The 25681-nt window shown below is 42.3% G+C and overlaps 1 pseudogene; it reads left to right on the forward strand.

Annotated features, from left to right (window-relative positions):
* Positions 1-4288: 4288 nt before the first annotated feature.
* Positions 4289-25681, forward strand: part of LOC118357600 (liprin-alpha-3-like) — a 60040-nt pseudogene continuing 38647 nt past the window's right edge.

The raw sequence follows: 25681 nt of genomic DNA on the forward strand, positions 1-25681 counted from the left end.
CAGCATGCAGAGGAATCTTATTTGATAAAAATTTTTCCTACTTGAGCTTGCCTAGGTTTAAATGAGCACACTTGGTTTTCTGTTATTGATAAAAGTTATTTTATTTCTGTGCTTGCTTCATGCAGGCACTTCGTTATTGATAAAAGTTATTATTAAATGTGCTTGCAGCATGCCACATTCCCTTAGTTACACATTATTTCTGTCTTCACAGCCTACATAATGTTATTGATAAAAGTTATGAAATCACCTGGTCCCAACACTACATTGATAAAAGTTATTATTATTTCTGAAAGTCATTTTAACTTGTCCACACTGCAAACTGAAAAAGTTAATTTCTGAAAAAGCATGCAACACATCTTACGATAAAAGATTATTATTTCTGTGCTTGCAGCAAACACACTTGCTATTGATAAAAGTTATTATTTCTGTTTTGGCATGTGAGTGTATTGATAAAAGTTATTATTATTTCTGTGCTTGCAGCATGCAGGCACACTATCGTTATTGATAAAAGTTATTATTTCTGTGCTTGCAGTCGAACACTCGTTATTGATAAAAGTTATTATTATTTCTGTGCTTGCAGCAGGCACCACACTATCATGTTGTAAAAATACTTGAGCTAATTCAGTTCCAACTGTGTTCAAAACTATTATGCACGCTGGAGTATAAAAATTATTATTTGAATTGTACACACTTTTCTCTATTTACATACACTGTGTTCACAGTAACATTGATAAAGATCTTGTCCCCTGGACCTTTGAGGACTTTTGGTGTGATAAAAGATGATGTTCTGTGCTTGCAGCATATTCATTTAAATTATTCCATTGATAAAAGTTGTTATTATTTCTGTCCTTTATTGAGTTGCAGCATGCAGAGCACACTATCGTCATTATTATTTCTGTGCTTGCAGCATGCAGAGCACACTGTCACCTGTGCTTGCAGCATGGGCCTATCGAAAAAAGTTATTATTTTTCTCAAACAACTGTGGATAAAAGTGTTTGTTTTGATGGTAAGATGCTTTTCAAATTTCTGTGTTCAGCACCACAGGATAAAAGTTATTATTATTTCTGGTTTGTCAAACATCTGTGGGGATAAAAGTTATTATTTCTGTGGTAGATGCTATTCAGTATATTATAAAAGTTGTTATTTTTCTGTTATAACATATTAAAATTATTATTATTTCTGTGCTTGCAGCATGCAGAGCACACTATCGTTATTGATAAAAGTTATTATTATTTCTGTGCTTGCAGCATGCAGAGCACACTATCGTTATTGATAAAAGTTATTATTATTTCTGTGCTTGCAGCAGGCAGAGCACACTATCGTTATTGATAAAAGTTATTATTATTTACGCTACATACACAATTCATACATCAAACTCCTGGATGCTGATGTAACATGCTGTGACTTCTTGGGGGAGGGGATGTCTTCTACATCCTGAAATATATTCCTGGGGGGTATAATTATTATTATTATTATGATTTACTATTATCATTATTGTTATCATAACTATCAAACTGAACAACCTACTATTTCTTAACTTACAGTATGCTCTGTACATTGCAATGGAGGTATGCCTAAATTATGAAATTCTCATCACTAGTGGATATAATGTTTTTTTGGATACCCATCCGATTGTGTGATTTTATTTTTCAAAGGAAATCATGCAGCAAATTAGGTGATAGTGGTACCTAATTCTCCTGCAGAACTTTCCCATGCAGTAAGTCTTGAACATCATAAAAACTTTTCATTCGCATCCTTAAAATCATTTGTTTCACTGTAGCCAGACTCGCCTGAATATTTTTTTCATATTGAATGTATATCATTCATTCACTAAGGTCTGAAGAGGAGGTTGAAAGATCAAAACAGGAAGCAAAAAGAAAACACACTACAGGTTGGAGGTGTCATATGATGAGTGGTATAGTCTTAAACCAATGTTTAAAGACTTAACCCCCACTTCCCCCTCTCCAATATATTTCAGGATGATGTAGAAGATGCCACCCCCCCCCCCAGCTCCGAGGGGATCAGGTACTGTGTAGGCTATTAGCTAAAAGTGCATTCTTGTACATACATCCCTCGAGGTTCCCTTAAATTACTTAATGACCACAACCTGTTTTCTTTCTAGACGATACAGAAAACAAAATGCATGGCGAACTGGGAGTTGTGAACTGGGTATGTAGTGTACTGTGTGTAATGCTGAAGGCTTGATGCATGGCAAGATATACTAGTTGTGATGACTTGTTGAGTAGTTATAGATATCACTGAAAACCCCTTTAGTAATAGTGGCTTTTGTTTGCATGGTGGTATTGTGAAAGTGGGGTGTTTGACTTGATCACCAAATGAGGCAATACTCTTAATATTTATTCTTCCTTTTTCTTCAAGGAAGCAGATGTTCTTCCCAGGGATACCCTAGAGGCAGCAAGGTGGTGTGAACACCAAACATTTAAAGGAACTTTTCCCCTCCCTAGTGTAATTGGGATGGATGGGGAAGACCGCATGGCCTGGATGAAGAGGAAAATATTATCCTCAAGGAACCATTCATGTTACAGAGAGATTATGAGATGTTCTATGTGGTGGCAGATGACAACAAGAAAATAACTGTCTTTGCCCCTTTTGAGGAGCAGGAGTGAAGCCATTTTTGAGGAGAGGTCAAACCTTGTTTTTGTCTGCTGTGTTAATTGCTTCTACTAAGGATGTAGAAGTCACCGAGTCTCTGATCTCTTTACTGGAGCTGGTATAACTGAATGTACAAAGCACATTGTACACACATTACGCTAGCTGTCTAGAGCACATCGGACAAATTCTTTGGCCACTATACCTATTTTGCCAATTGGCCTGGTTTACCACACGGAGCCCTACTGATCCGTCTGCCGACGTCACAGCACGAGAGGGCCACAACAGACTTTCTTCCATCGCGACATCCCTCAATGGCCCGTCCGCTAGCTGCCTGAAGCCACTCACTGGACTCCTATGATCACTCGGCTACGCATGCTTCTCCCTAACGTCAACATGCCTTGTCCATTGCTGTTTTGGTTAGTAATTATTGCCTTATTTCACTGTAGAGCCTCTAGCCCTGCTCAATACGCCTTAGTTAACACTACCACACATGTGGTGACATCACCTGGTTTAAATGATATTCCTAGAAACAATATCTCTTTCATCGTCACTCTATGCACAGGTATACCCCCACTGTACCCACATCCTACCATACCTTTGTCTGTATATTATGCCTTGAATCTATTCTACCGTGCCCAGAAATCTGCTCCATTTACTCTCTGTTCTGAACCTACTAGACGACCAGTTCTTTTAGCCTGTAGCCGTACCCTTATCCTACTCCTCCTCTCTTCCTCTGGTGAGGTGGAGATGAATCCAGGCCCTGCAGTGCCTAGCTCCACTCCCACTCCCCAGGCGCTCTCATTTGTTGACTTCTGTAACCGTAAAAGCCTTGGTTTCATGCATGTTAACATTAGAAGCCTCCTCACTAAGTTTGTTTTATTAATTTATGTATTATTTATTTTGCTCCTTTGCACCCCAGTACCGCTACTTGCACACCCATCTTCTGCACATCTATCACCCCAGTGTTTAATTTGCCATAATGTAATAATTTCGCCACCATGGCCTATTTATTGCCTCATCCCCCTTATCCTACCTCATTTGCACACACTATATATAGACTTTCTCTATTGTATAATTTACTGTATGTTTGTTTATTCCATGTGTAACTCTGTGTTGTTGTTTGTGTCGCACTGCTTTTCTTTATCTTGGCCAGGTCGCAGTTGTAAAAGAGAACTTGTTCTAAACTAGTCTACCTGGTTAAATAAAGGGTAACTGTGTGTAATATATATATATATATATATATATATATATATATATATATATATATATATATATATATATATATATATATATATATATTAATTCAGTCTTGTCAGTATGTCTATATGGTATAGTCTTTCTCCTGTCTAGTAAATCTAAGTGTTATAAATCAGGTTATCTCTCTCGTTAGTAACTGTGTGTGTGTGTTTCAACTGTATGTATATATGTTCTGCCTCATATATATGGTCATATATATATATATATTCTCTCTCTCGGAGGACCTGATATATATGCTCAATAAAATAATTTAATTAAAGTTATAACATTTATCAACACAATTTTAACAGTACATGACATAGATAACCGCAGCAGTCAGGGGGAATCGCGCGCAGCAGTCAGGGGGACTTGTAATAAAATCAGGTGTTTGTTTGGCCTCAGTGTGTGTGCGCGCACGCGGAAATCACAGAGAGATGTGGAGAATGCTGAGAGGATGTTTCTTTAAGACCCATTACCTTCCAATCCGAAAGAGGGGGAGGCTATGGTAAAGTGGTGTAGCCCCGCTCCCTTATGCCGTTTACATGTGCAAAGGAGAGAGACAGGGGGAACCATATATCTGGGGATTTGAAAGCAGCACAGGCACGGAGGCATAATCCGCGGAAATGTGTCCGAAAAATATTTAACGTCAGATTTGGACAGTGTGAGCATCGCGCGATGACTGTGGTAAGGATGTAACTTCCACCGCCCCTTGCAACCCATTTTCTTATGGCACGAAACGAGAAGAGTCTGGGACATGTGTGCGTTTGTGTGTAGCTGATAACCAGTTAGCCTATGTTTATTGTGTTGTCAGGAAGGGAGGGGGAATAAGGGAGGTAAATAAATACAATACAATAAACGATGCAATAAAATAAACGTGACACCTGTACTGTACTTAACCTACAGGTGCGTTAGCAACACACACCTCGATTTATTTAGGGCGCTCACGAGAGAGAATGTAGCCTACATATGTAGCCTATGCTTTGCCAAGTTATTATACGCCTATAATAAACCAATACACTAGCATATAAACTACCGTTATTAAGCAACGATTTCCAAGAATAATCATTATTTTAATGCTTTTATCTCGTTTGTCTCTGGAGTAAATTGTATCCAAAATGCGTGTCATGTATTCTGGATCCCGTTCAGTGTATTTCTGACGTGCTGTTCACCATAAAATGAGTAGCCTATATCCTATGTCATGATGCGAGTTAACCATCCGAGATATCTTCCTGCAAACTGTGGATGTCTTTATGAACATTCAGGAATGTCTGTAGCTGTGTGTGTGTTTTATCAAATTATATGTTTCTTTCCATACATTAAAACATGGAAGTAGACTATAGCTGCCATCTCCAAACGCCTCGTTTTCAGCACTGAAACACTGTTGGGGACGCGATTAAAGGCATGTTTGATTGGCTTTCCTTCCTTTGATTCTGTCTCACTCTGCCCAGCTGCCGACAATCAGTTATTGATTTCAGTGATGCGTTTCATGATATGAGGTGGATGGAAATAGGCTAACAGGACAAACCGCTGCCGTCTCAGTCATCATTAATGTGTACACATGTCAAATAAATCATTTAATGTGTGCGTAAATGCTGAGTAGCCTATACAAGACAGCATTTATGGTGAATTGATCATGCCCCACTTTCTTCCAATGTCAGTAATAGCGAAAGGCTTGGCCACACTCCCCTCCCGGCCCCAATGTCTGGTGAACAGCGCTGTGTAGGCTGCCTTGCTCCATCCATCCTTCCTCACCAATCTCTCTCTCTCAAACATTTCATATTTTCCTTATTAGACCCCCATTCGTGGATAGCTGCTATTTTAGTAACCTAATACTGTACAAGATTGATGCCTGCTCCTAATTGGCCATATAGAGAGCAACCATGAGATAGCCTACTACTCTGGGCTGGAAAGAACAACCACAACCATGCTAGGAATGTGACAGCTATGGGGTGTTGACAGAGAGGATGAGGGTGATGGCAAGTATGATGATAAATAGTATACAGAGATCATTTTGTAGCTGTTCAATGATGCAGTATTAGTCGACATTGCATATTAGTCCGTGTGAAATTGGTATCACAAGCCCAATCATCTTTGACTCTATATAATCATTTGTCTATCATTTGGAACTTTGCTTGTCTTGAGAGGTTTGTCGCCTTTGTGTCAACTGTTTGTATTGTCATTAACATGTTTGAGTGGCCTACCCCACAAAGATAATGAAAACACTACTACATTACTATTGGTATTTTATTATGTGGAAAGGCTTGGGCCACATCTAGCACTTGTCCTGAAGTGCAGGGACTAAAGAGTCACATTGCCTGGTTGTCCAGTCTGTTTGTGCTTTGATCATATGGCAGTGTGCTGCATTGCTTTTGAATGTGTTTCTGTAAATATCTCTAGTCCCCTGTACAGGCACACTGGCCATCACTAAGTACCCCTACCTCAGAGCTGAATCAGGTGTGTCAGTGCTGGGCTGGAACAAAAGCCTGCACACCTAGTAGCTCTTCAGGACCAGGGTTGGAGACCACTGCTCGTACCAGTAGAAGGATGGCATGAGAGACAGCCTCGGTGGTCCTCCTTAGCTCTCCTGGATGAGATGGAAGATGCTGGTAGAGCAGCAGGAGTAACCCAGGTGCAGTAGGTGCTGGGTGGGTTACAGTTTGCCAGACATCCTCTTCCTGGCAGGTCATGGAGGGAATGCTATAGTGGTTACCCAGACTGACTCATGGTTCTGATGGCCTGACTTGCCCTATCTACAGCCACCACATCATGTAATAAAATGTAACACCTAGACCAGTGGTATTCCTTACTGGTCCTGACTGGGCACTCACAGGGTGTGCAGGCTTTTCATCTATTACAGCACTAACACACCAGTTTCCAGACCCCGATTTCTTAAATCAAGTATGTGTTAACAAGGGGCAGGGACAAATGCCTGCACAGCCTGTGGGTGCCCGGGACCAGGCTTGAAGAAAAACACTGATCTTTCCTTAGATCTCTATTTTAGGCCTATCCTCTCTGTTCACAAACTGGACAGGTGTGGGAAACAAGCTTTGTCATCCAGTCACCTTATTGATCTGTGATCATTGGATAAATATAAGGGAAGGAAGTGTTTGTAAAGTATTGGGACACAGGCTGGGAGTTGTAGTCTTCCCAGGCAGCCCTTTGTTGTTACTGTACCACTAGTAATCTCTCTCGAAAAGACTACAGAGCCACTATGTGCTGGTCAGCTCCCCAATCTGGAGAGGTGAGGGTCTTCAGCATTTAGATTAGGTTACATAGGTCTGTGTGGTCTCAAAAGCCTGCACACTCTGTGTCTCACCAGGACCAGGATTTAATCAAATAATCAGCCATTTTTTCCAAACTTGATTAGCTGAATCAGGTGTGTTAGTGCTGGGCTGCAAGAAAAAAAAGCTTGCACACGCTTTGTTTGTTAAATCACAGAGAATACACTAATATGTATAACACACGAGATGTGGTCAATATCTGGGTCATGTTCAGTAGGGAGAAAACATGTAGAAATGGGGAGGTACTACCAATAAGATCACAGATTGCAAAGGTTTAACACTGGAAAACAAAACAAACACGTGCCCTGCTGAACACGGCCCAGGTCCCACACCTATATTTCATGACATATTTCGTATCATTATCTGTCCATGTTTGAGAGATGCTTGAGGTTACTACACTTACAGTACATCAAGTTACAGTAGTTACAGTACAGGTTTATGTTGTGTAATTGTCTTACAGTAGTTGTAGTACTGGCCTAGCTTGTCTTTTCCTATGTTGTATATAATACATTAACTGAGGTGGGCCTAGTGTGACGCTTTGTCTATCTTTATTTCTTTCAGCTATCGCTCCGGATGTTGTGAAGACCCAACCTGTGGATCCAGTCGGGAAGGTGGGGCCTTCCACTATCCATTCCTCCCCTCCCTTTCCTCAGCCAATGCTAGACTCCCACCACAGCCCAGTTTCACAAAGATACTTCCTCCTTCGGTCATTCAAGAGCACATAGATCAGGGATTATCAACTAGATTCAACCGCGGGCTGATTTTTTTCTTAAGTGGATGGTCAGGGGGCCGGAGCTGACCGCAAGAAGCCCAAACAGATATAACATTTGACTAAAACAATAATTTCAAATCTTTCTTGCATTTGTATATGATCACATATATTATGCGTGAGAATACTTTGGAACAGATTTTCAAAATTAAAATCACTTGTAGCTGGTTTGTTGGTGTCTTTTATGTCCAAAAATAAATAAATAAATGTTTTCTTTGCTCGACAAACTTGGGGGGCAAAATAATATCACCAGAGGGCCAAATTTGTCCCGGCCCCTCGGGCCTCCAGTTGCGGAACTCTGACATAGATCCTTCCTAGTAAACAAAACCCAGGTTGTTGCACAGAAAGAAAAAAGCAGCGAGAGAGAAAAGTGCACTAAGCCTATTTGTTAGTGTTGTTTTGGGGAGAAGTAGTAATGCAATAGATGGCATCAGAAGGAGTGTAATGGAAGCGTCAAACATGATTGAAAGCTATTTTTTTTACAAAGAAATAAAGGAACAATTTATATTTTTTATACACTGTCATATCAGTCAGAGATGAACAGACTCAAATAGAAAATCTTGTTCAAGTAACAGACATTCTGAATCACACGTACACACACTTTGACCCACCTGCACACAGGGCTTTTGGGTAAACACAAACTCCCAACATAGACGTTTTCTCTCAGAACCCGCCACACACTCCATTCTCATGATGATGTGCGAAGTGATGCCCACCATTTCGGAGGACGGGCGCGGTGGAGGCCTCTCCTCTCCTGGGGTTGGGGCTGGGGGCCCTGGTGGTGCCATAGGGGAAGGGGACTATGGTAGCCGAGGAGAATCAAGTGGTGGGGGTGATGAGGGAGGCAGCACAGGGAACCTGGAGTCCCTGATGGTCAACATGCTGACCGAGAGGGAGAGGCTGCTGGAGAGCCTGAGGGAGACCCAGGACAGCCTTGGGACGGCCCAGCTACGCCTCAGAGAGATAGGCCATGAGAAGGACTCTCTCTCGAGACAATTGTCCATCGCCCTGCCACAGGTGCAGTAGTGTGTGTGTGTGTGTGTGTGTGTGTGTGTGTGTGTGTGTGTGTGTGTGTGTGTGTGTGTGTGTGTGTGTGTGTGTGTGTGTGTGTGTGTGTGTGTGTGTGTGTGTGTGTGTGTGTGTGTGTGTGTGTGTGTGCCCGTGTTTGCGTGGGGGGGTACAGTATGTATGAGTGGCGGTACAGTCAATCTATTTTCATGTGAGTATGTCGGTGTGATTGGCATGTCTGAGTGTGTATTTGTGTGTTTGTGCGAGTGTGTGTGTGGTGCTGGTGTGCGTGTGTGCAACTGCATGTGTGCGCGCGTGTGTTCATGCATGCGTGTGTTCGTCTGTGTATGCGTCAGTTGCAGATCAAAGCTGGCTCACAATAAATCCCTGCAGTGGCAGATCAGTGTGCTCCCCCATTTAGAGAAAAACTATCAATAGTAGAGCGGGACATCAATTAATTCCACTCCGTCCTCTTTAGAATTACCGGTTTTGTACTTACACATGGAGAGGATTTGTGCTTGTGTTCCCTTTTGTCTTTTTGCTCCCTTACTGTCTGCATTTTCTTTGAGCTATTTTTCATCTCAGATTGAGGGAAACATTTGTTTGTTTTTAGCACTGTAATTACCATACAGTCATTGGTAATAGGTGTAATAGTCTATGGATCTGATAGGACATTATACAGTAGTACTGTGTTCATATTTTTCATTAGATTGACCTTCATGGCCACCGTAGGTGAAGGCTAATCTACTTCAGTGGGTATATATACTAACTTTGTAGACTGAGATTCGCTCTTAAATTGTTCTTAAGTTGTGTGGTCGACAGAAGCAATAATGAGTGAAGGGAAGGATACAGAAAACGTATCATTTCCACAAGGAATGGGAGGAGGATTATTTTTTCGTCATGTAAAACTCAAAATGTGTGTGCCTCATCTGCCATAACAGCATCGCTATCCCAAAGAAAGGTACCATAGAACGACATTTCAAAACCACACACAAAACCCAGGAAAGAGATTTTCCAGCAACGACTGAATTACGAAGAAGAGAAGGTACAAGAACTAAAATATCTACTGGAAGCGCAGCAGTCAATTTTCACAGGCCTGTGACATAAGGGATGGCGGCAACCATAGCATCTTATTATCTTAAACTAAGCAAAAAAAGAAACGTCCTTGTTCAGGGCCCTGTCTTTCAAAGATAATTTGTAAAAATCCAAATAACTTCACAGATCTTAATTGTGAAGGGGTTAAACACTGTTTCCCATGCTTGTTCAATGAACCATAAACATTTAATGAACATGCACCTGTGGAACGGTCGTTAAGACACTAACAGCTTACAAATGGTAGGCAAGGTTACAGTTCTGAAAACTTAGGACACTAAAGAGGCCTTTCTACTGACTGAAAAACACCAAAAGAAAGACGCCCTGCTCATCTGTGTGAACGTGCCTTAGGAATGCTGCAAGGAGGCATGAGGACTGCATATGTGGCCGGGGCAATAAACTGCAATGTCCGTACTGTGAGACGTCTAAGACAGCACTACAGGGGAGACAGGACAGACAGCTAATCGTCCTCACAGTGGCAGACCATGTGTAACAACACCTGCACCGGATCGGTACATCCGAACATCACACCTGCGCGACAGGTACAGAATGGCAACAACAACGGCCCGAGTTACACCAGGAACGCCCAATCCCTCCATCAGTGCTCACACTGTCCGCAATAGGCTGAGAGAGACTGGACTGAGGGTTTGTAGGCCTGTTGTAAGGCAGGACATCACCAGCAACAATGTCGCCTGTGGGCACAAACCCACCGTCGCTGGATCAGACAGGACTGGCAAAAAGTGCTCTTCACTGATGAGTCGCGGTTTTGTCTCACCAGGGGTGATGGTCGGATTCGTGTTTATCGTCGAAGGAATGAGCGTTACACCGAGGCCTGTTCTCTGGAGCGGGATCGATTTGGAGGTGGAGGGTCCGTCATGGTCTGGGGAGGTGTGTAACAGCATCATCGGACTGAGCCCGTTGTCATTGCAGGAAATCTCAACGCTGAGCGTTACAGGGAAGACATCCTACTCCCTCATGTGGTACCCTTCCTGCAGGCTCATCCTGACATGACCCTCCAGCATGACAATGTCACCAGCCATACTGCTCGTTCTGTGTGTGATTTCCTGCAAGACAGGAATGTCAGTGTTCTGCCATGGCCAGCGAAGAGCCAGGATCTCAATCCCATTGAGCACGTCTGGGGCCTGTTGGATCGGAGGGTGAGGTCTAGGGTCATTCCCCACAGAAATGTCCGGGAACTTGCAGGTGCCTCGGTGGAAGAGTGGGGTAACATCTCACAGCAAGAACTGGCAAATCTGGTGCAGTCCATGAGGAGGAGATGCACTGCAGTACTTAATGCAGCTTGTGGCCACACCAGATACTGACTGTTACTTTTGATTTTGACCCCCCCTTTGTTCAGGGACACATTATTCCATTTCTGTTATTCACATGTCTGTGGAACTTGTTTATGTCTCAGTTGTTGAATCTTGTTATGTTCATACAAATATGAAAATAAACGCAGTTGACAGTGAGAGGACATTTATTTTTTGGGCTGAGTTTAGTTATCACTGCGTAATTCAGCAGCAAGCTTTGTGTGGGAAGATGTTAAACATGGAAGAGGTGATGGATGTTACGATGAAGATAGTGTGTTCTATTTGAGCAAGAAGCCTACAGGGAGACTATTTCGTGCTCACTTAGACGAGACTGAAGCGGAACACACAGACCTGCTGCTACACATGGATGTGGTGTGGCTGAGCCGAGGAACATTTTTTCAGTGAGTTGTTGCCTGAAATCAAGGAGTTTCTCAAGGTCTCGAAACATGCAGAATATGTACACCTAGAGGACACACAGTGGCTCCTGGATTTATCTTTTCTCACTGACCTAACTTACATGCTTAATGAACTGAATGTAGAACTGCAAGGAAAAGGCTAACATGTTATTGAAATGATCAGCTCTGTGAACACTATTAAAAGCAAACTACAACTGCTCACAAGAAAGCTGCAACGTAAGGACCTGCACTTCTGTCAACACAATTAATTCAGAACTTGAACATCAGGGCAAGGATACAGCACAGCTTGACAGTGCACCTTACGTGGAGCAAATCCAGAGCATCTTATCTGAGTTTGACAGTCGTTTCACTGACTTTGCATCACTTGAGCCTATTTCCACTTATATGTGCTTTCCGTTTGGCACAGACATAAATGTGGAAGTCATTGCCTCCAAAATGGGATCACTTTTGCAGTTGGACACAACTATAGCAGAAACTGAAATTCTCACCCTTCAAAATGACATTCGGCTGAACTCCAGGGCAACCACTGAGATGAAGGAAGAGTTCTGGGAGCTACTGCTAGAGGAGAAGTATCCCAACATAAGAAGATGTGCTCTCAACTGATCAGCCCTTTTAGGATCAACCTACCTCTGTGAGTCAGCTTTTTCTCACATGAAGTACAGATCTGTTATGACTGATGACCACCTTGTGGCCTGCATGAGACCTGCAACAAGCTGCTGCAGCCCAGACTATGAAAAACGACTTGCCTCCACCCTATGCCAAAAGTCACACTAAGGTAGGAAATGAAATGAGTTGCACTTATTTGTGGAAAACATGTTATCGGTCCACATTATATTTGGGTATTAAATAGGTATCATAGCAGCAGGTCCATATTCAGTGGTGTGTTGCGTTTCATACATTTTGTTGGTTGGTTTAGATTTAGAGACTGGAAGATCTCATCAGGCTGGCAAATGAAAAAGTAGATCTCATGTCAAAGAATGTTGGGCACACCTGATCTAGCTGATCTAAGGTGTAATCATTAGTCCAGACAGTTGCAAATGAGAGTTTAGGTAGGCTTATTCCCATTTCATTCCGTTAGCTTCCTTTTAAGAAACGTTTTTCAACAGAATTGGTGGAATGGCTACACCCCTGATCACCCGAACACCAGTGGAGGCTGCTGAGGGGAGGATGGTTCATAATAATGGCTGGAATGGAGTAAATGGAATGGCATTAAACATCTGGAAAACATTTGATACCATTCCACGAATTCTGCTCCAGCCATTACCATGAGCCCGTTCTCCCCAATTAAGGTGCCACCAATCTCCTGTGACGCACACACAGTTCACTTTCATAGCAGCCACATACAAACAGCATCATCACTTTGCTTGTTGTATAATTCCTTATCGCACCTATGTCTGCTGAGATCTCCTGTGTGGTAGTTTGCTTGTTGCAGGAGGCCAGTGGGCAGAGCTGGGAGGATAGTCAGCTGATGTGGCGCAGGTGGGCTATAAAGGGTGGCCACATCAGCCAACACACTGTCTTCCGTCACTGGCAGGCTGACCCTGTTTTCACCATACAACCTCCACACACTACATACACTACTGATCCTACAGACAGCCACAGTTTATGTTTTGTTTTCATTATTATTTAGTTTAATAAATGTATGCTTGGTTTACGGGGCCTCAACTGCACACACACACAGCTTATTCTGAAAACAAGATTTTTGAACGGTACCCCAGTACCATTCTGTGATTTTAGATTAGAATTAGGAAGTGTGCATACAAGTACACAACAATCACTCTGTACAATAAACAAAGCATACGTGAACTGTACAGTATATAGCACACAACTACTAATTGGACCGTGTGATAAAGGGTATGTTTGTATGCTACTCTTTAAATAAGAGTTCTACTGAATGGAGCCCAAAGTCTCTCCTTGATCATACAGACAGTGAGAATGAGAGAGAGAGATGGAATAAAAATAAATGACCCGAGATGCCAAGTGAAATTCTGACCCTCATCCAAAACAAGGACCAACCCCAGGAAGCAGAGTGCCAACAGTCCTACTGTGTCACCATCTGTATACTCTCCTTCTCTTGTCTCTGACTCCCATCGCTGTCCCATTGCATTTCATGCTGTATGTTTCTGTGTGTCTTAGGCCATGTTGACGACAGAAATGGTTATGGCTTACATTGCAGCAGATACATTGTCATTGTAGTCCTCCAGTCTGAAGGTAGTCAAGTGAAAAAACGAAGGTTCTAAGCTTGTGCCTCCAAAATGAACATTATAAAGATGGTGCTGCCAAAACCAAGCTTAATTTGGGGGTTTCCTTTTTCTTCCAAATAATCGGGATCATTTTCACTTTTTTTGGAAGGGTACGGATCATAAGGATGTGTATGTGTGTACTGTACATCCGTGTGTGTTTTCAGAGTTGGTTGCACACCTAGCTGATTACAGCATATTTCCTGTAATATTGCGTCTACATTGATTGAGTATATGTGAGCATGTTACAAGTCGTCCATATTGTTCACGAATGTTATGTTATGTTGCTTGGGGGTTCTGCAGGAGTTTGCTGTGCTGACTAAGGAGCTGAATGTTTGCCGGGAGCAGCTACTGGAGAGGGAAGAGGAGATTTCTGAGCTCAAGGCAGAGAGAAACAACACACGTGTAAGATGTTTATCAGACATTTTACTCCTTAGCACTTTCCCAGCAGTTGTGTTTGTTCTTTCTCACCCATTGTAGTTGTGGTATTGACTCATTCTATTACTCCCTCTTCTCCTCCCTAGTACACACTTTCACATTTTCTCCTACCGTCCCTCTGCCCTCTCCTTTTTCTCCCCCTTCTCTTTCTGCTATCTTATGCTCTTCCACTCCTGTCTAGTCTATAAACTCTGTCATTCTGCCATCTTGTCTCTCTCTCTCTCCCCCTCTCTCCCCTCCTGTGCCTCTCTTACCTTCTGTCCTCCTTTTTCCTTCCTCTCCACCTCCTACTCTGCCTGTCTCTCCTTTCCTTTGCCTCTCTCCATCTCCTTCTGTGCGTCTAACTCTTCTGCCTCTCTCTCCCTCTACCTCAATCTCTTTATATGCCTCTTTCTGGCTGTCTCTTTCTCCTACTCTCCCCCCTTCTCTGTCTCTTTCCATCTTTCCCTCTCCCTTCCCATATATAGTTGTTACTAGAGCACCTGGAGTGTCTTGTGTCCCGCCACGAGCGCAGTCTGAGGATGACGGTGGTGAAGAGACAGGCCCAGTCCCCAGCAGGGGTCTCCAGTGAAGTGGAGGTCCTCAAGGCCCTCAAGTCCCTGTTTGAACACCACAAGGCTTTGGATGAGAAGGTGGGAGACCAGGCCACCAGGCTCCCATTTTGGGTCTCCATCCCACTCATAAGCAGCTACTGTAGCTTTCTCTCAACAGTCACTTTATTGTTTTGATGAAGGGATCCAGACAAACACATTTCTCAGCGTTTCTCTTTAATTTCTCATTTTTGGCCCTAAGGTTCGAGAGCGACTCCGGGTGGCCCTTGAGAGAGTGACTCTTTTGGAGGATCAACTACAAGCAACAGCACAAGAGGTAAAGGCCATACGGGATACAGATGTTTTATTAGAGCATGTTATATGTCAATTTCTTGACAATAAGAAATATACAAATGCATTCACTATTTTTTTTGTCATTTTACCTCTCTTACAGGTAATCTCTTTAAGAGACCAAATTAAAAGACTGCAAAAGGGGATGGACGGCGGGAAAGATGTAAGATTTATGCACGTTGGTTCCAGTATTTAAGTTTGTTAGCGTCCAAAAGTTAATAACAGTGCATAGTATATGGGTATTATGATGTGTCTCTTTGATATTCAACATGGGTCTAATTGATCTCATTTCCCGTCCCTCTCCTTCCTCGAAAACCATCGTTGCCCGTGACATCAGCGCCTACCCAATGGACCGTCTTCTGGATTGGACGGGGAGATCGGCAGACAGAGAGAAACGGAGATAGAGCGCCTAAGAGCTGAGCTCTGCCAGCTGAAAGAGAGACTGGCCCTGATGTGTCGACAGGTGGGTTAGAGAAGGAGAGAATGTAGCCTACCCTACACGTTTTGGTACATGTATGCAATGCCTACACTGTAAGATGTTTCTGTCATTTCAACAGTAAACATGTTTAAAATGCACAGTAAAATACTGTAAATGTGTTTTACAGCACTCTGTAAGACTTTTCTGTCATTTCAACTGTAAAACACTGTAGAATGCACAGTAAAATACTGTAAATGACTTTTACAGAATGAATTATGGTGCATTATGGGAAAAATGTTGTGGGCGGTGAAAGAGTTTCTGGCTCATTAATGTATTTTAAGACGTGCCTTGTAAGAGGCCATATTTGTTGTATCCGTGAGAGTGCTGTACCCCAGCAGAAAACAGTAATATACTGTATTTTAAGGATTTCTACAAACCTTGTCCTGAATATCACTGCTAGTAAATTTCTGTAATTCAGAACACAGTACCATACTTTATTTTTTGAGCGACAAAAACCATTTGAACACTAGTGTCTCATTAATATATTCTGAGGGGTGTCTTGTAAGAGGTTATATTTGTTGCACCTGTTAGTGAGAATGCTGTACAAATATAGCTAATATGTGGTAGTGGTTCCCTAACAATTAAATGTATGTAGGGAACAGATCAGAGTGCAAGTGATATAAAACACCAAATATCAGTTAGTGTGCTGGAAAGTAAACCCATCTGGTACTGAGTTGGACACCCCTTTGCCTCCAGAACAGCCTGAATTATTTGGTGCATGGAAAAGTTGCTGAATTGGTATTAAGGGACCTAACATGTTTCAGGAGAACATTCCCCACACTATTACCGCTACTAGCCTGTACCGTTGACACCAGGCCGGAATGGGCCATGGACTCAAGCTGCTTACCCCAAATCCTGACTCTGCCATCAGCATGACAAAACAGGAACCTGGATTCGTCAGACCTGGCAATGTTTTTCCACTCCTCAATTATCCAGTGTTGGTGATCTCGTGCCCACTGGAGCCACTTCTTTCTGTTTTTAGCTGACAGGAGTGGAACCCGGTGTGGTCTGCTATAATAGCCATATGTCACTGGGTAATTACAGTAATATTCTGTAATTGTAATTGCTACTGTAAATTCGATTACAGTTATATTTGTGGTACCGTAAAATGGATTACAGTAGCTGTACTGTAAAATAAATTAAAGTGACTTACTGGCCAATTGCTGCCAGAATGTTACTGTAAATTTACATTAAAAGTTTTACAGTGTAGTTTATTTAAGTGATAATGCCCAAGAAGCCGGTGTTTGGATGATATATAATGCCCTTCGAGGGCATTATCACTTTTATACAACGGGTTACCAACATATTCAAATAATAATTGACATATTTTCATTAAAAACGTTATTTTGATGAATTTATTCATACTATTTCATCCTTCCACAAGACATAGTCACGAAACAAATCTAGGGTTCCTACCCAAGCCAGCTGGTTCTGTATCTATGGATTTTTCATTTGGTTCTGTATCTATGGATTGCCCAGAGACGGATGTGACCCAGTCGTTCAGTCTTGTTCTGTTCTGGACGTATCTAGTCTTGTTGGATCTATGACCCAGTCGTTCAGTCTTTTTTGTTCTGTATCTATGGATGTGACCCAGTCGTTCAGTCTTTTTGTTCTGTATCTATGGATGTGACCCAGTCGTTCAGTCTTTTGTTCTGTATCTATGGATGTGACCCAGTCGTTCAGTCTTGTTGTTCTGTATCTATGGATGTGACCCAGTCGTTCAGTCTTGTTGTTCTGTATCTATGGACGTGACCCAGTCGTTCAGTCTTTTTGTTCTGTATCTATGGATGTGACCCAGTCGTTCAGTCTTGTTGTTCTGTATCTATGGACGTGACCCAGTCATTCAGTCTTGTTGTTCTGTATCTATGGATGTGACCCAGTCGTTCAGTCTTTTTGTTCTGTATCTATGGATGTGACCCAGTCGTTCAGTCTTTTTGTTCTGTATCTATGGACGTGACCCAGTCATTCAGTCTTGTTGTTCTGTATCTATGGATGTGACCCAGTCATTCAGTCTTTTTGTTCTGTATCTATGGACGTGACCCAGTCGTTCATCCTAAATGTTCCATTACCACACTGACTGGCAACATTATGACTTGCTTGCTAGCTAGTCAACTACGGCTAACTTACAGTCACGTCAAACAGTGCAGACAGAATAACAACAGTAGCTGCATTTGTTGAAGCTGTTTTCTGGTGTCATTTATGTGGATACATCCATAACATTGAGCTAATGAGGTGTGATTTCACCCGGCATAGAAAATGTGCTCTCTCGTCAGGACACTGTTGTTCAGAGGAGCTAGCAATCAACACAGCTATCACAATAACTTCAAACTGAAGCTGGAAAGACTACAAGCTAGCTGCACGTCTTTTAGTTTGACCCTTTTAAAAATGTTCAATTGACATTATCCATACATATGATTTCGACTGTCTGAGAAACGCTGCCTGCCTCTCTCGTCCTGACTTCCGATCCCTACACGTTCATTACTATGGGACAGCTGAATATTTTAATATTGAAACAATGTTCCAAATGTCGTAAGGTTTATACAAATCTCTGCTGTTGAAAACAAAATGTTAGTCGAAAGGAAATGTGCGATAATGTCTAGTAGCTTTCTATAGTGGAGATCAAGTGTATAACATCCCTGCCTGGGCTGATGAGACAGTGGATTGCGCAGTCAGAATTAACAGAGTAAATATGCATTTTAACGTCATTTAGCTGGTGGTAACTTGTGGAATAGACACCAGCTGGAATGCGTTTTTAACCAATCAGCATTCAGGATTTGACCCACCCGTTAAATAATATGGGCTTAATGCAACCTATACTGTTATGGACCATTCCCAACACTATTGTGTGAGAGTGTGAAAGAGAACAAGAGTGAAAGAGAGAGAAAAGAGAAGAAATATAAATAAAAAGAGATTAGGTTGGGGGGGGGGTGTATGAAGATTCTTAAAACCAGTTCCCTTCTTCCCTCTTCTGGACAGTCATAACATTTCATCTGTTTGACAAAACCCACACAGCCTGATCATTGAACATGACACTCTTTTCTATATATTTGCCATAAACCTGCATCTACCCAAACCAGTGCTTCACGGCTTCACACATAAAGGCCCTCTATCCTGTTATAGTCCTTTATTGCCCCTTATCATCTTATTGCTCTTCCTCGTGTCATTTCAGGTTGGGGAAATAGAGGAACAGCTTGCAGCCGCCAGGAGGGAGGTGACAAAGTCGGAGGAGGCCAATCAGAAGCTCCAGAGGGACGTGAAGGAGGTCAGTCAGGCCAATCTGTTCCTGGCCAGGGCCTTTGGGGAGGGGTGGGAAACCTTTTTTGCTCGAGGGCCACATCGGTATTACGAAATTCAACGGAGGGCTGAAGCAATTTTTTTTACCTATATGTTTGTCAAAATCAATTTGCGTGACAGAAAATGGACCGCTATTTAAAAATTATATAGGTCAATTATAATTTCTACATACAGTACTTTCTATTCCATTTCCGAATAATTGCTCCCACAGTTGATTTCTTCAAATCAAGCTGCTTACCTATTGCAGATCCAGTCTTCCCAGCCTGGTGCAGGTCTACAATTTTGTTTCTGGTGTCCTTTGACAGCTCTTTGGTCTTGGCCATAGTGGAGTTTGGAGTGTGACTGTTTGAGGTTGTGGACAGGTGTCTTTTATACTGATAACAAGTTCAAACAGGTGCCATTAATACAGGTAACGAGTGGAGGACAGAGGAGCCTCTTAAAGAAGAAGTTACAGCTCTGTGAGAGCCAGAAATCTTGCTTGTTTGTAGGTGACCAAATACTTATTTTCCACCATAATTTGCAAATAAATTCATAAAAAATCCTACAATGTGATTTTCTGGATTTTGTTTCTCATAGTTGAAGTGTACCTATGATGAAAATTAGAGGCCTCTCTCATCTTTTTAAGTGGGAGAACTTGCACAATTGGTGGCTGACTAAATACTTTTTTGCCCCACTGTACAAGACCACTGATAATCTCCCTCGATCTGGGGCTCCATGCAAGATCTCCCCCCGTGGGGTGAAATTGATCACAAGAACGGTGAGCAAAAATCCCAGAACCACACGGGGGGACATAGTGAATGACCTGCAGAGAGCTGGGACCAAAGTAACAAAGCCTACCATCAGTAACACAATACGCCGCCAGGGACTCAAATCCTGCAGTGCCAGTCGTGTCCCCCTGCTTAAGCCAGTAAATGTCCAAGCCCGTCTGAAGTTTGCTAGAGAGCATTTGGATGATCCAGAAGAAGATTGGGAGAATGTCATATGTTCAGATGAAACCAAAATATAACTTTTTGGTAAAAACTCAACTCGTCGTGTTTGGAGGACAAAGAATGCTGAGTTGCATCCAAAGAACACCATACCTACTGTGATGCATGGGGGTGGAAACATCATGCTTTGCGGCTGTTTTTCTGCAAAGAGACCAGGATAACTGATCCGTGTAAAGGAAAGAATGAATGGGGCCATGTATCGTGAGATTTTGAGTGAAAACCTCCTTCCATCAGCAAGGGCATTGAAGATGAAACGTGGCTGGATCTTTCAGCATGACAATGATCCCAAACACACCGCCCGGGCAACAAAGGAGTGGCTTCGTAAGAAGCATTTCAAGGTCCTGGAGTGGCCTAGCTAATCTATAGATCTCAACCCCATAGAAAATCTTTGGAGGGAGTTGAAAGTCCGTGTTGCCCAGCAACAGCCCCAAAATATCACTGCTCTAGAGGAGATCTGCATGGAGGAATGGGCCAAAATACCAGCAACAGTGTGTGAAAACCTTGTGAAGACTTTTGACCTCTGTCATTGCCAACAAAGGGTATATAACAAAGTATTGAGATAAACTTTTGTTATTGACCAAATACTTATTTTCCACCATAATTTGCAAATAAATTCATTAAAAGTCCTACAATGTGATTTTCTGGATTTTTTTCTCTCATTTTGTCTGTCATAGTTGAAGTGTACCTATGATGGAAATTACAGGCCTCTCTCATCTTATTGAGTAGGAGAACTTGCACAATTGGTGGCTGACTAAATACCTTTTTTTTTTGCCCCACTGTAAATGTGCACATTTCTCTGTCAAATGTTTAGGTTACCATTTTATACAGTTTGTGATATTCACAATGTGTAATGTGTTTATTTGGATGATTGACCATGCTTTACTACATTTCTGCATCGTTCAGGCTCTGTGCCAGAGGGAGGATATGGAGGAGAGGATCACTACATTAGAACGCAGGTAACCCTTTATTTACAGAATGATACTGACTCATGTGATTATTATTTTCCCATTTTTTACACCGAGTACAATGGTGCCAAACTACCAGGTTTTTCCCTCATTATCTGAAAAGCTGTTGTATGGATGTAGTGGAGCATAAATGCACATAAATGCACATAAACTTTGTTTAGAAAATGTTTACACTCCTATTGTGCCAAATAAGCTTTGTTAGCGTTAACATGGACATTACTCGCTGTCGGTCATCGGCCCGACCAACGTTCACCGTTGGTGTTATCCACCTTTGTTACCATCACATCACAATGTGTCCATGTTGTTTGCAGGTACCTTAGTGCTCAGAGGGAAGCAACCTCTCTACATGACATCAAAGATAAGCTGGAGAATGAGCTGGCCAGCAAGGAGTCACTGCACAGACAGGTAATGGTTAACACACGACTACAAGGGTGGCTTACATAGATGTACAATAACCCTGTAAAAATGAGTAGGTTATATCCAGAGTAGCATTGTCTTTTAATACTTAGGGCCAGATTCTTACGGCCAATTTCCTGTACCGAGATTGAAGTCATTCTCAATGGAGTATCTCCATTAAAAGTGTGTTAGTCCAAGACTAGGCTTAATCTAAGGCCAGAAAACCAGCCCTCGGGCTCAGACCTGGATTGTATAAAAATATCACTGACTTCATCTGCTTTCTTCCCTATTTCTCATCCTGTGTGCTGTCAGAGTGAGGAGAAGAACAGGCAGTTCCAGGAGCGTCTGGAGGATGCCAAGCAGAAGCTCCAGCAGACCCTGCAGCGGGCCGAAACACTGCCCGAGATTGAGGCCCAGCTCGCCCAGAGAGTGGCTGCCCTCAACAAGGTACTGTACTGGATGTCTACGTTCATTCTGTTTGCTCTGTTTACTCATGTGGATATTTCTGACTGTCTGTGAAACTGCTTGGTTGTGTCTGTCTGTCTCTTTCCACTTTCTACCGTCCGTCCGTCTGTAAGAACTGAGTTCTCCTCCTATTGGCAAACCAACTTCCTGTCCGTGTGTTAGTCTGAGTTTATATTTGATCTCATATACAGACTATCTTTTCTATTTAGGCAGAGGAACGCCATGGAAACTTTGAGGAGCGACTACGACAGACCGAGGCACAACTTGAAGAGAAGAATCAGGAGTTGCAGAGGGTAATAATGGACTATTTGTTTGTACACTGTAAACCCCAATGCACTGTCATTATTCAAAAATGTTTAGGAAACCTGTTGCACTAAATATATTTGAGTACAGTTACTTAAAGTGATTTTGGAGTCATTACTCAAATCGATAGAGTCGATGTGACCCTGTAGGGCAGGGGTGTCAAACTCATTCCATGGAGAGCCTAGTGTCTGCTGATTTTAGGTTTTTCCTTTCAGGTAAGACCTAGACAACCAGCTGAGGTAGGTTTCTTACTAATCAGTGACCTTAATTCATCGACCAAGTACAAGGGAGGTAGGAAAACCCGCAGACACTTGACTCTCCGTGGAATGAGTTTGACACATGCTATAAGGGGATCCAGATATGAGTTGGACAGCTTGCCCTTTCGAGTGCATTGCAGAATTACCACTTATTGTTAGTGACAGACATTTTTTATTTCATTTAACCATTATTTAACTAGGCAAGTCAGTTAATGAAGTCTCACAGTTTTGCTCACCTAAGGTAGAGTATCCCAAGAGTTTTCATCTGTATTTTTTTGCAGCTGTCTATCTACCACCACAAACTGATACTGGCACTAAGACGGCACTCAAAGAGCTCTATAAGGCCAAAAGGAAACAAGAAAATGCTCATCCAGAGGCGGTGCTCCTAGTGGCCAGGGACTTTAATGCAGGGAAACAAATCCGTTTTACCTCATTTCTACCAGCATGTTAAACGTGCAACCAGCGACGCGTACAAAGCTCTTCCTCGCCCTCCATTTGGCAAATCTGACCATAACTCTATCCTCCTTATTCCTGCTAACAAGCAAAAACTAAAGCAGGAAGTACCAGTGGCTGTTTTGCTAGCACAGACTGGAATATGTTCCGGGATTCTTCCAATGGCATTGAGGAGCACACCACATCAGTCACTGGCTTCATCAATAAGTGCGTCGATGACGTCATCCCCACAGTGACCGTACGTATATACCCCAACCAGAAGCCATGGCTTACAGGCAACATCCGCACTGAGCTGAAGGCATTTTTACACTGCTGCTACTCTCTGTTTATTGTACATGCATAGTCACTTTATCTCTATTTTTTATTTTTTTATTATTTAACTTGGCAAGGCATTTAAGAACAAATTCTTATTTACAATGATGGCCTAGGAACAGTGGGTTAACTGCCTTGTTCAGAGGCAGTATGACAGATTCTTACCTTGTCAGCTAGGGGATTTAGAACTAGCAACCTGTCGGTTACTGGCCCAATGCTCTAACCACTTGGCTACCTGCCGCCCCTCTACATACATGTACAGTCCCAGTGAAAAGTTTGTACACACTTACTCATTCCAGGACTTTTCTTCATTTGTACTATTTTCTACATTGTAGAATACCTGAAGTCATCAAAACTATGAAATAATAATAATAATAATAATAATAACACATATGGAATCATGTAGTAACCAAGAAAGTATTTACCAAATCAAAATATGTTTAGTATTTGACATTCTTCAAGGTAGACACCCTCTGCCTTGATGACAACTTTGTACACTCTTGGCATTCTCTCAGACAGCGTCATGAGGTAGTCACCTGGAATGCATTTCAATTAACAGGTGTGCCTTGTTAAAAGTTCATTTGTGAATTTCTTTCCTTCTTATTAATGCGTTTGAGCAAATCAGTTGTGTTGTAACAAAGTAGGGTGGCATACAGAAGATAGCCCTATTTGCTAAAAGACCAATTCCATATTATGGCAAGAACAGCTCAAATAAGCAACGAGAAACGACAGTCCATCGCTCCTTTAAGACATGAAGGTCAGTCAATGCGGAACATTTCATGAACTTTGACAGTTTCTTCAAGTGCAGTCGCAAAAGCCATCAAGCGCTATGATGAAACTAGCTCTCATGAGGACCGTCAACAGGAAAGGAAGACCCAGAGTTACCTCTGCTGCAGAGGATAAATTCATTAGAGTTACCAGCCTCAGATTGCAGCCCAAATAAATGCTTCACAGAGACATCTCAAAATCAGCTGTTGAGAGGAGACACAAGCAATGGACATTGGGCCGTAAAGCTGTCCTTTGGTCTGATGAGTCCAAATGTTTTATTTTGAGTTCTAACTGCTGTGTCTGTGAGATGCAGAGTAGGTGAATGGATGATCTCCACCCATGTGGTTCCCACGGTGAAGCATGGAGGAGGAGGTGTGATGTTGTGGGGGTCCTTTGCTGGTGACACTGTCTGTGATTTATTTCGAATTCAAGGCACACTTAACCAGCATGGTTAAGCCACAGCATACCAGAATACCACAGCATTTTGCAGCGATATGTCATCCCATCTGGTTTTCTCTTCATGGGACTTTCATTTGTTTTTCAACAGGATAATGACCCAACACACCTCCAGGCTGTGTAAGGGCTATTTAACCAAGAAGGAGAGTGATGGAGTGCTGCATCAGATGACCTGGCCTCCATAATCACCCAATCTCAACCCAATTGAGATTGATTGGGATGAGTTGGACCGCAGAGTGAAGGAAAAGCAGCCAACAAGTGCTCAGCATATGTGGGAACTCCTTCAAGACTGTTGGAAAAGCATTCCAGGGGAAGCTCGTTGAGAGAATGCCAAAAGTGTGCAAAGCTGTCATCAAGGAAAAGGGTGGCTACATTGAAGAATCTAAAATATATTTTGATTTGTTTAACACTTTTTTGGTTACTACATGATTCCATTCTACAATGTAGACTATAGTAAAAATAAAGAAAAAACCTGGAATGAGTAGGTGTGTCCAAACATTTGACTGGTACTGTACATATTACCTCAATTACCTTGACTAACCATTGCCCCCGCACATTGACTCTGTACCGGTACCCCCTGTTTATAACCTCGCTACTGTTATTTTATTGTTGCTCCTTAATTATTTGTTATTTTTCTTTTTATAATTGTGTTTTTGTATTTTTTACAACAGTTTATTTGAGTAAATACTTAACTTTTTTCCTTAACTGCATTGTTGGTTAAGGGCTTGTAAGTAAGCTTTTCACAACACCTGTTGTATTCGGCGCATGTAACAAATAACATTTGATTTGATAAGCTCAGAGAACGGGACCTGAAGCGCTAGCTCGTAAAAATCATCTGTCTTCAGTTGCAACACTCACTACTGAGTTCCAAACTGCCTCTGGAAGCAATGACAACATAACTGTTCATCGGGAGCTTCATGAAATGGGTTTCTATTGGCCGAGCAGCCCACAAGCATAAATAAGATCACCATGCGCAATACCAAGAGTCGGCTGGAGTGATGTTAAGCTCGCCACCATTGGCCTCTGGGGCAGTGGAAATTAGTTCTCTGGAGTGATGAATCACGCTTCACCATCTTGCAGTCCAACGGACAAATCTGGATTTGGCGGATACCAGGAGAACGCTACCTACCCGAATGCATAGTGGCAACTGTACAGGCTGTTTTTCATGGTTCGGGCTAGGCCTCTTGTTCCAGTGAAGGGAAATCTTAACGCTACAGCATACAATGATATTGTAGATGATTCTGTGCTTCCACTTTATGCTAAC

Source organism: Oncorhynchus keta, chromosome 24 (genome assembly GCF_023373465.1).
Source record: "Oncorhynchus keta strain PuntledgeMale-10-30-2019 chromosome 24, Oket_V2, whole genome shotgun sequence".
NCBI classification, from domain to species: domain Eukaryota; kingdom Metazoa; phylum Chordata; class Actinopteri; order Salmoniformes; family Salmonidae; genus Oncorhynchus; species Oncorhynchus keta.